Raw genomic sequence first — 11,938 nt, 5'->3', positions numbered from 1 at the left:
ATATAACAAGAGGTTTTTCCCCTGGTTATTGTTTGGTTATTCAATCTCAAAAGAGAGAGTTGGCAATATACATTTTTTAAAAAGAATCATTGATTTTATTTAAAAGTCAGCATTGCAGAGAGAAGGAAAGAGGGAGAAAGGGAAAGAGAGAGAGAGAGAGAGAGAGAGGCAGGTCTTTCCACCTGCTGGCTCACTCTCCAAGTGGCCACAACAGCCAGGGCTGAGCTAGTCCAAAGCCAGGATCCAGGAGCTTCATTCAGGTCTCCCTTCTAGGTGGCATGTTTGGGCCCTCTTCTGCTAATTTTCCAAGGCACAATAACAGGGAGCTGGAGCTAGATTGGAAGTGGAACAGCCAGACCTGGTACCGGAGTCCATATGGGATGCAAGTGTTACAGACAGCAACTTCACTCACTATGCCACAACACTGGCCCCAGCAATATACATTTTTAAATCACCAAATACCAATGAAAACTGAGGCTATGGAAGGGAAGGATGAGATCATTATCTAATCATCTACTGATTTTTTTCATTCATATACTTTTCAATTATTCAACAACTTTTAACATTTTATTTATTTTTATGAGGAAGGCACAGAGATAGAGAGACAAAGACAAATAGATTTTTTTAAAAAAGATTTATGTATTTATTTGAGAGGCAGAGTTACAGACAGAGAGAGGGAGAGACAGAAAGCAAGATCTTCTATCCACTGGTTCACTCCCCCAGATGGCTGCAATGGCCAGAGCTGGGCCAATCTGAAGCCATGAGACAGGAGCTTCTTCCAGGTCTTCCATGCGGGCTCAGGGGCCCAAAGACTTGGGCCATCTTCTACTGCTTTCCTAGGCCATAGCAGAAAGCTGGATTGAAATTGGAGCAACCAGGATTAGAACTGGTACCCAAATGGGATGCCAGCACTGCAGGCAATGCTTAACCTACTACGCCACAACACCAGTCCCAAATAGATAGATCTTCCATCTGCTGGTTTATTTTCAAAATGCCCACAGCAACCAGGGCTGGGCCAGGCTGAAGCCAGGAGCCTGGAATCCAGTCCAGGTTTCCCATGTGAATGACAGCGACCCAACTACTTGAAGCGTCATCTACTGCCACCCAAGATATGTATTAACAGGAATCTGGACTCAGAAGTAGAATGAGGCCTCAAACTCAGGCACTCTGATATGACATGGAGTGTTGGTGTGTCTCAGTAACACCTTAACCACTGCTCCAAAATACCCACTCCAACAAATTTTTATTCATTCTGTAGGGATTAGAGAAGTGAAAAAGACACGCTCCCTGATGTCAATGCAAACAACTGACACTAAACAACTAATTACACCATGAAATGTTAGCATTGTGGTAAGGGCTCTGAACATGGGCAAGCCAATTTTACTTGGGGCGTTGCAAAAGGGTTATTTGACCTTGACAGTCTAGGATGGATAGTAGTTAATCAGCCAGTGACAAAGGAAGATTGAGAGGAGCAAAAGGAAGAGAAGGCCTTAGTTCTTGAAGACCAAACTGTTATTTACAGGAGGGGGGAGGAAAAGCAGCCCACATGGAATACTATAAAGGAGGAACTGGAGAGGTCAGAGGAAACTAATATTAAGAAAAATTATCCAAAACTTGGAAAAGAGGCCAAGAAGATGGTAGCACATCCTGTCAATGTCACACTAAAGCATTCACAGGTCCGACCAAGGATGATTCCATTTTCAAGGAGAATGTACTAGTATGTGACTTTGCTCTTTATTTTTAATTAAGGGCAGAGACTTCATAAAGTTACTTGGTAATGTGTTAGTGTGTGTCTGGTAGAGATTGAGTAATGTCTTTACAATAGAAATAGCACATTAATTGATGTGCTAAACTGGTAAACCGGCTGAGGGAAGCAGGACTGGCTTACAGAGTTCATAAATATTTCATAATCAGCTCTCAAAACTGGTGTGAGCTGGTTCTAGAATACCACTGTGTAACCCCAAAGGTTGTGGTTTGTTGCCCTATGGCATATTAATCAATTTTATATCTAACACAGCAGTCTCATATTATTATTTTTTAAAGATTTATTTGAAAGGCAGAGTGTCAGAGGGAGAAGGAGATTCCATCTGATGGTTTATTCCTCAAATGGTTGCAACAGCCGTGTCTGGCCCAGGCTGAAGCCAGGAACCAGGAACTCTAATCTATTCTCCCATGTTGGTGGCAAGCACTTAAGGCATCATCTACTGCCTTCCCACGAGCATTAGCAGGAAGCTGGGTTGGAAGCGGAGCAGCTAGACTTGAACCAACGCTCTGATAAAGGATGCTGACATTGCAAGCAGTGGCTTAAACTGCTGTGCCATAATGCCAATCCTAATGTTATATTTTTAAAAGAAGTAAGTATTGGGCCAGCGCTGTGGCATAGCGGGTAAAGCCACTGCCTGCAGTCTGGCATCCCATATGGGTGCCAGTTCAAGTTCCGGCTGCTCCACTTCTGATCCAGCTCTCTGCGATGGCCTGGGAAAGCAGTAGAAGATGGCCCAAGCCCTTGGTTCCTGCACCCACATGGGAGATCCAGAAGAAGCTCCTAGCTCCTGGTTTTGGATCGGCCCAGCTCCAGCCTTTGTGGCCATTTGGGGAGTGAACCAGTGGATGGAAAACTTTTCCCTCTCTGTCACTGCCTCTGCATTTCTGTAATTCTGCCTTTCAAAAAAATAAATAAATATTTAAAAAATAAGTAACTAATTAACTAATTGATTTATTTATATTTGAAATACAGAGAGACAGGGACAAGCAGGCAGACAGAGATCCTCCATTTGCTGGTTCACTCCCCAAATGCCTGCAACATTTGGAGCTGGGGATGCCAAAGCCAGGAAACCGGAACTCAGTACAGATCCCCCACATAGGTGACAAGGACTCAAGCACATAAGCCATAAGCTGCTGCCTCACCAGGTGCACATTAGCAGGAAGCTGGAATCACAAGCAGAGCCAGGACTCCAACCCAGGGACTTTGGTATGGGATATGGGTGCCCCAAGCAATGTCTTTTTAATTTTTTTAAGATTTGTCTTATTTATTTGAAAGTCAGATTTACAGGGTGTGGGGTGGGGGACAGAGAGGGATCTTTCATCTGTTGGTTCACTCCCCAAATGGCCGCAATAGCTGGAGCTGGGCAGGCCAAAGCCAGGAGCCAGGAGCTTCTTCTAGGTCTCCCACACAGGTACGGAGGCCCAAGCATGTGGGCCATCTTCTGTTGCTTTCCAAGCACGTTATCAGAGAGCTGGATTGGAAGTGGAACAGTTGGGACTCAAACTGGCACCCATAAGGGATGCTGGCACTGAAGCAGCAGCTTAACCCGCTAGGCCACCATGCCAGCCCCCCTAAGCAATGTCAGCCATTGCACCAAACTCCCACCACTGAACATTTTTTAAAGGACTATGTAAACTCTAGTTTCTCAAAGTGCTCTGTGTATCATCTTTACCATCTCACTGTTTTCCTCATTAATTAATGAGTTGAGTAAAATAGTTGACCCATAATTTTATATATGTGTAAAAGTCATGGGGGCTGGTATTGTGGTACAGTGACTTATACTGCCACCTGCAACACCAGCATCATAAATGGGCATCAGTTCAAGCCCTGGCTGCTCCACTTCTGATCTAGTTCCCTGCTAATGCACCTGGTAGTGGGAGATGGCCCAAGTGCTTAGGTTCCTGCCACCCATATGGGAGACCTGGACAAAGCTCTAAGCTCCTGGCTTCAGCCTGGCCCAGCCCTGGCCATTGCAGCCATTTGGGTAGTGAATCAGCAAATAGAAAGTCTCTGTCTTCCTTCTCTTTATGTAATTCTGCCTTTCAAATAAATACAAATCAATCTTCTAAAAATAAATAAATTTTTAAAAGTTATGCTTTTTGACTTTAAATAAATTATATCTTGTTTTAGGCATCATTGATATTCAAGAAGAGTGGTTACAATAAGATTTCAATTCATGTCCATTAGGATGGCTAGAAGATAAAGTTGGAAAATAAGTTTTAGTGAGGAGGTGGGAGAATGGGAGCCCTCACATATTGGTGGTAGGAATGTGAACTGGCACAACTGCTTTGGAAAATGATCTGACAGTTCCTCAAGGATTACAAATAGAGTTACCATATGACCAAGCTACTCCACTCCCAGGTTTATACCCAAGAGAAAAGAAAACATTCATTCACATAAAAACTAACCACAACAGCCAAAGGATACAAACAACCCTATTACTCACTGGCAGATGACAAATATGATGCAGTGATGCAGTATATCTGCACAGCTGAATATTACTCAGATCTAAAAAGGGATGAAATGTTGATACCTGCTCTAACTTGGGATGAGCCGTGAAGACGTTATGCCACGTGAAGGAAGCCAGTCACAAAAGTCCATGTGCTAAGTGATTGGAAGTCATTGGAAGGTCTGGAGTAAGTTAATCTACAGAGATAGAAGGCAGATTAACAGTTGCTTGGGGATGGTAGGGGAGAATGGAGAGCAAGGAGCATGATTGTCAAAGACTACTGGGTTTCTTTGTGAGGTAATGAAAAAGATTTAAAATTAACTGTGGCGATGATCTTACATATCCATAAATGTACTGAAAACCACTGAATTGTACACCGAAATTAGCCAATCACTGGATTATACCTCAATAAATGTGTCTCTTTTTTTAATAGATTTATTTATTTATTTATTTACTTGAAGGCAAGGTCACAGAGAGAGAGAAAGAGAGAGAGAGAGAGATCTTCTATCTGCTGGTTCACTCTCCAAATGGTCACAATGGCCAGGGCTGGGTCAGGCCAAAGCCAGGAGGTAGGAGCTTCATCTGGGTCTCCCACGTGGGTAGCAGGGACCCAAGCACATGGGCCATCTTCTGCTGCTTTCCCAGGCACATTACCAGGGAACTGGTTTGGCAGTGTAGTAGACAGGACTTGAACTGGCACCCATTTGGGATGCCAGCCGAAGCCAGCCCAATAAAGCATTTTTAATTTTTTGTCTTTTAAAGACTTATTTATTTGAAAGAGTTAGAGAGAGAGGGGAAGAGACAGAGAGAGATATCTGCCATCCGCTGGTTCACTCCCCAAATGGCCACAATGGCCAGGGCTGCACCAGGCCAAAGCCAGGCACTTCTTCTTGGTCTTCCACTTGGATGCAGGGGCCCAAGCACCTCAGTCATCTTCTGTTGCTTTCCCAGGTGCACTAGCAGGCAGCTGGGTTGGAACTGGAACAGCCAGGAGTCAAACTGGTGTCCGATAAAGCTGTTTTTTAAGAATAGAAGAATGGGGTGGCCAGTGTTGTGGTGCAGCACGTAAAGCTGCTGTTAGTGACACCATTGGCGTCTCATATCAGAACACGGGTTCCATACCCAGCTGCTCTGCTCCTGGCTCCTGTCTTCAGGGTGGACCAGCCCTAGCGGTTGTGGCCATCTGGGGATTGAGCCATCATATCAAAGATCTCTCAGTCTCTCTGTCTCTCTCTCTCCCGCTCTCTGTAACTCTGCCCTTCAAAGAAGAAGAGGAGGAGGACAGTGGTGTGCTTAATAGTGTCAAACACTCAGAGAGAAATCAAACAGCAAAAGATAAGAGAAGGAGAGGTGGAGATAGGACGAGTTTGACGGCTTTGTTTTAGGAAGTTTGACTGTGCAGGGAGGGCCAGGATGATGTCTAAGATAATGTAGTGGTGAGGGTTTGTGTTTAAGATGGAAGATAACAGAATATGTCTAAAGATGTCAGTAGAGTGAAAGAAGCTGGAAACAGGAGAGAACAGATGACTGCTGGATAGAGGGCCCTGAGGGGTAGTAGAGGTGTGACCCAGGGTACAGGCAGAGTCTGGGACTGCATAGGGGGTACCTCCTTTGGTGGAATGGTAAGGGAAGGGGAAAGGAGGTGGCAGTGGAAACAGGTGGCTTTGCAGGTCATAAAAAGGAGATCTCTCAGCTGAGATGGTGAGGGACAATGTTGCAGGGTCAGAATTTGAAATCATTGCTTCTGGAAATGGGGGAGTGCATTTGCAGTATAAGCAATACTGTGCAAGATAAGTGTTTGTTATGATGAATAGGGAAGTGAGAGAGTAAGAGTGGAAAAACAGAGACAGGAAGTGGAACTGCTAATTTTGTGAAAGTAAATGAATCTGGGAAGAGGGGAACAGTTTGGGACTGGATAGGACTCAGTACATTATCTCTTTAAATACAAACAGAAACTATATGGGGGAAAAACAATAAAATTAGCATTTGTTAATCCTGGGTTTGAAAATTGTTAATAATACAGTAATTGCTCACTTCTCCCTACCCTCCTACACCTACTCTTCCACAAAGTACATGCAGTAATCCAAAGGCAAAAGGAATTCAGAGCCTATCAGGGAATTCCACACTACACTGCCTGCTGCCACGGAGGGCCTGGAGCCCTGAGGAGCTTCTATATGTGAGCATCAGAGTGGAGAAGGGCAGGAGACCAGGAGAGTGTACGAAGAGTCAGCGCTGCTTCCTTCACAACCCAGAGCCACTATGAAGCAGGCAGCTCACCTTATCCTACGTCACAGCGCACCTGACTCCTGTCCAGTGCAGGAGTGCTTACAGAGCACCAAGTCCTCTTGGAATGGAGGGAGGACTGCGGAGGCCCCAGAGCATGAAGATGCTCTCAGTACAGGGTCTGCCCAGAGCATCACAGGCGTGTTTCACAGGACGTGTTTCTGCATTACATAGGATTTGAAAGGAGATGAGGCCCACTTGGAAAGAGTTAAGGAGACTAGAAGGCCAGAAGGCATGGAGACAGAGCTGAAGAAATGGAGCTGATATTTGCAGGCTGATGTATGCCTTCCCAGTCGAAGCCAAGCAGCTAAGGGCAGAGGGGCATCTATCTGATATGTAAAGCAATTGGGGAGGACAGTGGTCCTTGGAGAAGATGCTATCATGCTGCAAGAACTGCCTACAACAGCATTTCCCAAATGATTTCAGTGTAAAAATCACCTTCACTCCTTTCCAGTGCAATATGAACTGATACTTTTGCTGAAGAAAATGCAAATAAAGTACGAGAAAAATAATCACATACTTGGGTGGCTATGATGCTTCCTTGATGATCACACCCAATTTCCGTGCCTACGCTGTCACAGACAGGTAATGGTTTGCTGCCTGGGATGAGTCCATGGATCCCACTTTGAGCAGCCCTACCCTACAAGGCTGTCTTAGGAAGGCAAACTTCATGTTGCCCAGGTCTTCTGTAAATGATATTACTATGGTAAGGTGGGAGTTCCTTATTATATTCATTATCAATAAAAAAAAAATCCAGAGACCAGCATTGTGGCTTAGAGGGTTAAGCCACCACCTGCAACACCAGCATCCCATATTAGAACACAGGTGCAAGTCTCCCAGCTGCTCTGCTTCTAATCCAGCTCCGTGCTGATGTGCCTGAAAAGGCAGTGGAACATGGCTCAAGTACCTGTGCCCCTGCCATCCATGTGGGAGACCCTGGATAGAGTTCCAGGCTCCTGGCTTTGGCCTGGCACTCTCTAGCGCTTCTCTCTCTCTCTCTCTCTCTCTCTCTCTCTCTCTCTCTCTCTCTCTCCTCTGTTGCTTTGCATTTCAAATAAATAAAATGTGGGCCAGCATCATGGAGTAGCAGGTTAAGCTGCTGTCTGAAATGTGGGCATCCCATACGAGCCCCAGTTCAAGTCCAAGCTGCTCCACTTCCAATCCGGCTCCCTGTTAATGACCTGGGAAAACTAGTGAAAGATGACCTAAGTGTGTGGGTTCCTCCACCTATATGGGAGACCTGGAAGAATCTCCTGGATCCTGGCTTCAGTCTGGCCCAACCCTGGCCATTGTGGTCATCTGGGGAATAAACCAGCAGATGAAAGATGTGTGTGTGTGTGTGTGTGTGTGTATCTCCCTTTCTCTGTGTAACTTTGGCTTTCAAATAAATAAATAAATCTTTTTTAAAAAACAAACAAACAAAACAAAACTTTAAAAAACAAATCCGTTCATCTTCTATGGCTTATTTTCCATTGCTGCATTAGAAGAAATTGGTTCATTCTAGTACATTCTAAGTGGTTTTGGTAGAAGTTAGGACTGGTCTACATTTTGTAAAGACCAAGCCTTTTTTTATATAAAGATTTATTTATTTTATTTGAAAGTCAGAGTTATACAGAGAGAAAAGGAGAGGTAGAAAGAGGGAGGTCCTCCATCCTCTGATTCACCCCCCAGTTGGCCACAACGGCCAGAGCTGAGCTGATCCAAAGCCAGGAGCCAGGAGCTTCCTCTGGGACTCCCATGCGGGTGCAGGGGCCTAAGGACCTGGGTCACCTTCTACTGCTTTCCCGGGCCACAGCAGAGAGCTGGATCAGAAGTGGAGCAGCTGGGACTTGAACTGGTACCCATATGGGATGCCAGCACTGCAGGCAGCGGCTTTACCTACTACGCCACAGCACTGCCCCAAAAAGACAAGTCTTAAACACATTAAGGCGGAGAGTCTCAGGTCTCAGCAGGCAAGCTACTTTCCCTATATGGTAGTTTTTATTAATTCATCCACCAGTTAAAAAGGTAAGAAGCTTTGATCATTAATCTAGAGATGGGCTTTCTAAACTGGTGAGCATATACAGTCACTGCTCTTGGGACATCTGGCACCTGCTTAGTGTTGAGCGAGGTGCACCTGTTTCCCAACACAGAGCTCCAGCACACTGCATCTAGTCAGGCTGGCGAGAAAAGGAACAGACTGAATGCAAGAACATGCATTTGGGACTTATTGAGGCATACACAGGATTCTTATTTATAACACAACCAGCATATGTAATTTATGAAATAATTAAAACTTGTCCAGAATGAACTCACATGGAAGCCAATCCATAATGACTCAATTATTTTTTGAACTTTTTTTTTTTCATAATTTGCTCTCTTGTGACTAAAGAAAGGATCTGAACTACCATGAGGTGGGTCAGGACCATAGTAGCCTTTGCTTGCTCTCAAATTAAATGGTAGCAGAAATAATGGTTTCGCTTAAAAAAGCAAAACCAATTATAAATAACATCACCCTAAACCCACAGAAGGGGCCATGCACATTTTGGTCTTAGGGTTCTCATCCTTGGTTTTTTTCCCATGCCCTCCCATTCCTTAAGACTTTATGTATATGTAGTTGCTAATTTTTAGAAAGCATTTTCAATTACCATACAATATTCTTCCAAACCCTTTGGGAGTGGGCCATATCATTATTATAACCACTTTCTGTGGTGATAGCAAAATTTTGGCTTGGGCACCAACAGACTAAATGAGGCATGAATCAATCAGAAGGGACCCCAGAGTGCCCTCCCTGTAAAGCAGGAGTCGAGCCCACTGTGAAAACTGGCCCTGCATGTCTGTGAGAGGAGGAATCAGATGGCCCCAAAGCTATTCCTGTGGTCACAAGGTCAACATTTCCACTTCAAGAAAGCAGGACTTGTTCTAGACTGCCTGATTTGCAATCTGAACCTTTTTGCTGCATTGCATTTCTTTTTCTTTTTAAAGATTTATTTATTTATTTGAAATGCAGAGATACAAAGAAAGGAGAGAGGTCTTCCATCCACTGGTTCACTCCCCAAATGGCTGCAACGGCCAGGGCTGGGCCAGACCAAAGCCAGAAGTCAGGATCTGCTTCTAGCTCTGCTACATGGTTGCAGGGGCCGTCTTCCTCTACTTTCCCAGGCACACCAGCAGGGAGCTGATGGGAAGTGGTACAACCGGGACTTGAACCAGCACCCATATGGAATGCTGGCACTGCAGGCAGAGGATTAACCTGCTATGCCACAATGCCAGCCTTCACATTGCATTTCTTATCACCTTAAAATAATGATGGGGGAGGGGAACTTGCTCTGCAGCACAAGCAGGTTAAGCCACTGCCTGCAGCACCAGAATCTTCGTGCTGCTCCTCTTCTGATCCAGCTCTCTGGTAATGGCTTGCTAATCTTCCATTGGATGGCTTGACCTGCCACGCCCCAGTGCCGGCCCCAACATTCAACCTTAATGTATCATTCAGTGCTGGCATTGTGGTACAGCTGGTAAGCCTCACCTGTGATGCTGGCAACACACATGAGCACCAGTTCAAGTCCAGGCTGTCCCATTTTTGTTCTACCTCCATGCTAATGCTCCTGGGAAAGCAGTGGATGATGGCCCAAGTGTCTGGGTCCCTGCCATCCATGTGGGAGACCCAGATAGAGTTCCAGGCTCCTGGCTTTGGCCTGGCTCAGCCTCAGCCATTGCAGGCATTTAGGGAGTGAACCAGCAGATGAAAGATCTCTTTCTCTTTCTCTCCCCCCACCTCTGTCTCTGTAACTGTGCCTTTCAAATAAATAAGTAAATCTTTACTAAAAAAAATGTCCTTTGGTCCTTAATATATCATTCACAAAAAGTTCTCTATGATACACATGGACATGCCCACTGCCCTTTGGAATGTAGAGAGGGGCATACAAATAAAAGCTTATTGCACAGAATTAAGGCATTCACATTTCATAGTTCACTAGTGCTACAGAAAGACTAGATTATTTAAGTCCTTCCCCAAAATTTCACTTTCACTTCCCCCTACTAAGTGTTATCAAAGCAAACACTACAAATAATGCCATGTGCTCGAGTTACACCTTGGCATAGGTGATTTACGTGGCATGGGACCTTGAAGCCTTGAGATCATCCCTGGCAGCTCCAGCTTGCCCATCCTTCTCAAATTCAATGCAAGCAACACCAGGCCTTCGAAGTACTAAACATCCTTCCTTAAAATCAGGGGACTGATTAACAGCACTGATAACATCAGCTCATTAGTCCCTTCTGGTAACTTATTAAGGAATTGGAGGGTAACGCTGCCCCTGAAGTTTTGGTCCTGAAGTCCCTTGGTTATTAGCTGAACTGAGTGTTATTGACCAGGCTTTCTGTTGTTACAGCCTGTTTGAGAGCTTTGGCTATTTTCTTTGCCAGCAAAAGGGTCATGTGTTTTACATGTTATATCAGAATCTGTTTTTGCATACCTGATTTGTATTGGTTTACAGTAAAATTGAAATCCTTATAGCTGCCTCAAACCATTTGTGGATAAGCCCAGTTCCTTAAGTATGACAAAGGATCTCATCTTCAAGGTCTTTAAAGTCACCCTATCTACCACATGGCCAAACTGAATAGGAAACAGGGTGTGCAGTGATCTCTTCGAATATTCTTTTTTAATTATGTCATTCATGTTATTGATCTAAGTGTATGATTTGGTCTAACATCCATATTTGGATTAAAACGTTCAAATGGCCTGGGGCCAATGCCTTCTGACAGTTCTGCAGAATTTGGTTGACCGCAGTTCCAGATATCCTGCTGGACTGCTTGATGGCCAATCCCACCATTTCAGTCATCCCTAAAATCCTATTGCCAGGTCAGTATACCCAACAAAGACTCCCTGAATTCACTTGACAGTAAGAAGAAATGGCCTGCTTTGTCCATTCTTTCTCAGACTTGAATTCAGTTAATAAAGAATCACTCAGCTCATTCAGAGTTGAGACTTAATATTTCTTTTCTCACCCAGCAAGGTAGCAGCATCACCCCATTTCTATTTTTTGCATGAAACCCTATTAATAGAAATTTGACACTATGTAACATTGATTTGTTCTGTTGGTTATAGGAAAAAATGAGTGTCTTTCTCTAATAGAGTACGTTGTGTTCAAATGATACTCTATGCTACAGTTAAATGAAAAGCTGGAAAACAGCTGTCTCATGTGGGATGAAAGGCAACCAATATGCAAAGCTTACATATGAAAGAGGGCATTTGTTGTCCAGTTACTGTACACAGTGTAGACCCTTTCTACCAAGCACCCCTACACGCAGGTCAGCATCGGTCAGCACCTATGCATGCATATATAAGGCAGTTCATGCTTTGTCACTGAGAATGTGAAGAGGAACTGTAGGGAAGGGGCAGGGTCAAAGAGTTAGAGAACAGGGGACAGAGGGATTCCAGCGTTGGCACCACTGAGCGAAGCACC

General features: G+C 44.5%; 1 pseudogene; it reads right to left on the bottom strand.

Annotated features, from left to right (window-relative positions):
- Nucleotides 1-10,561: 10,561 nt before the first annotated feature.
- On the bottom strand, nt 10,562-11,189 carry LOC127488474 (U2 small nuclear ribonucleoprotein B'' pseudogene; annotated as a pseudogene).
- Between the last annotated feature and the right edge of the window lie 749 nt (nt 11,190-11,938).

Source organism: Oryctolagus cuniculus, chromosome 2 (assembly GCF_051225735.1).
Source record: "Oryctolagus cuniculus isolate XC-2025 breed Fujian yellow rabbit chromosome 2, ASM5122573v1, whole genome shotgun sequence".
Taxonomy (NCBI): Eukaryota; Metazoa; Chordata; class Mammalia; order Lagomorpha; family Leporidae; genus Oryctolagus; species Oryctolagus cuniculus.
This window is presented reverse-complemented; position numbering and strand designations above follow the sequence as displayed.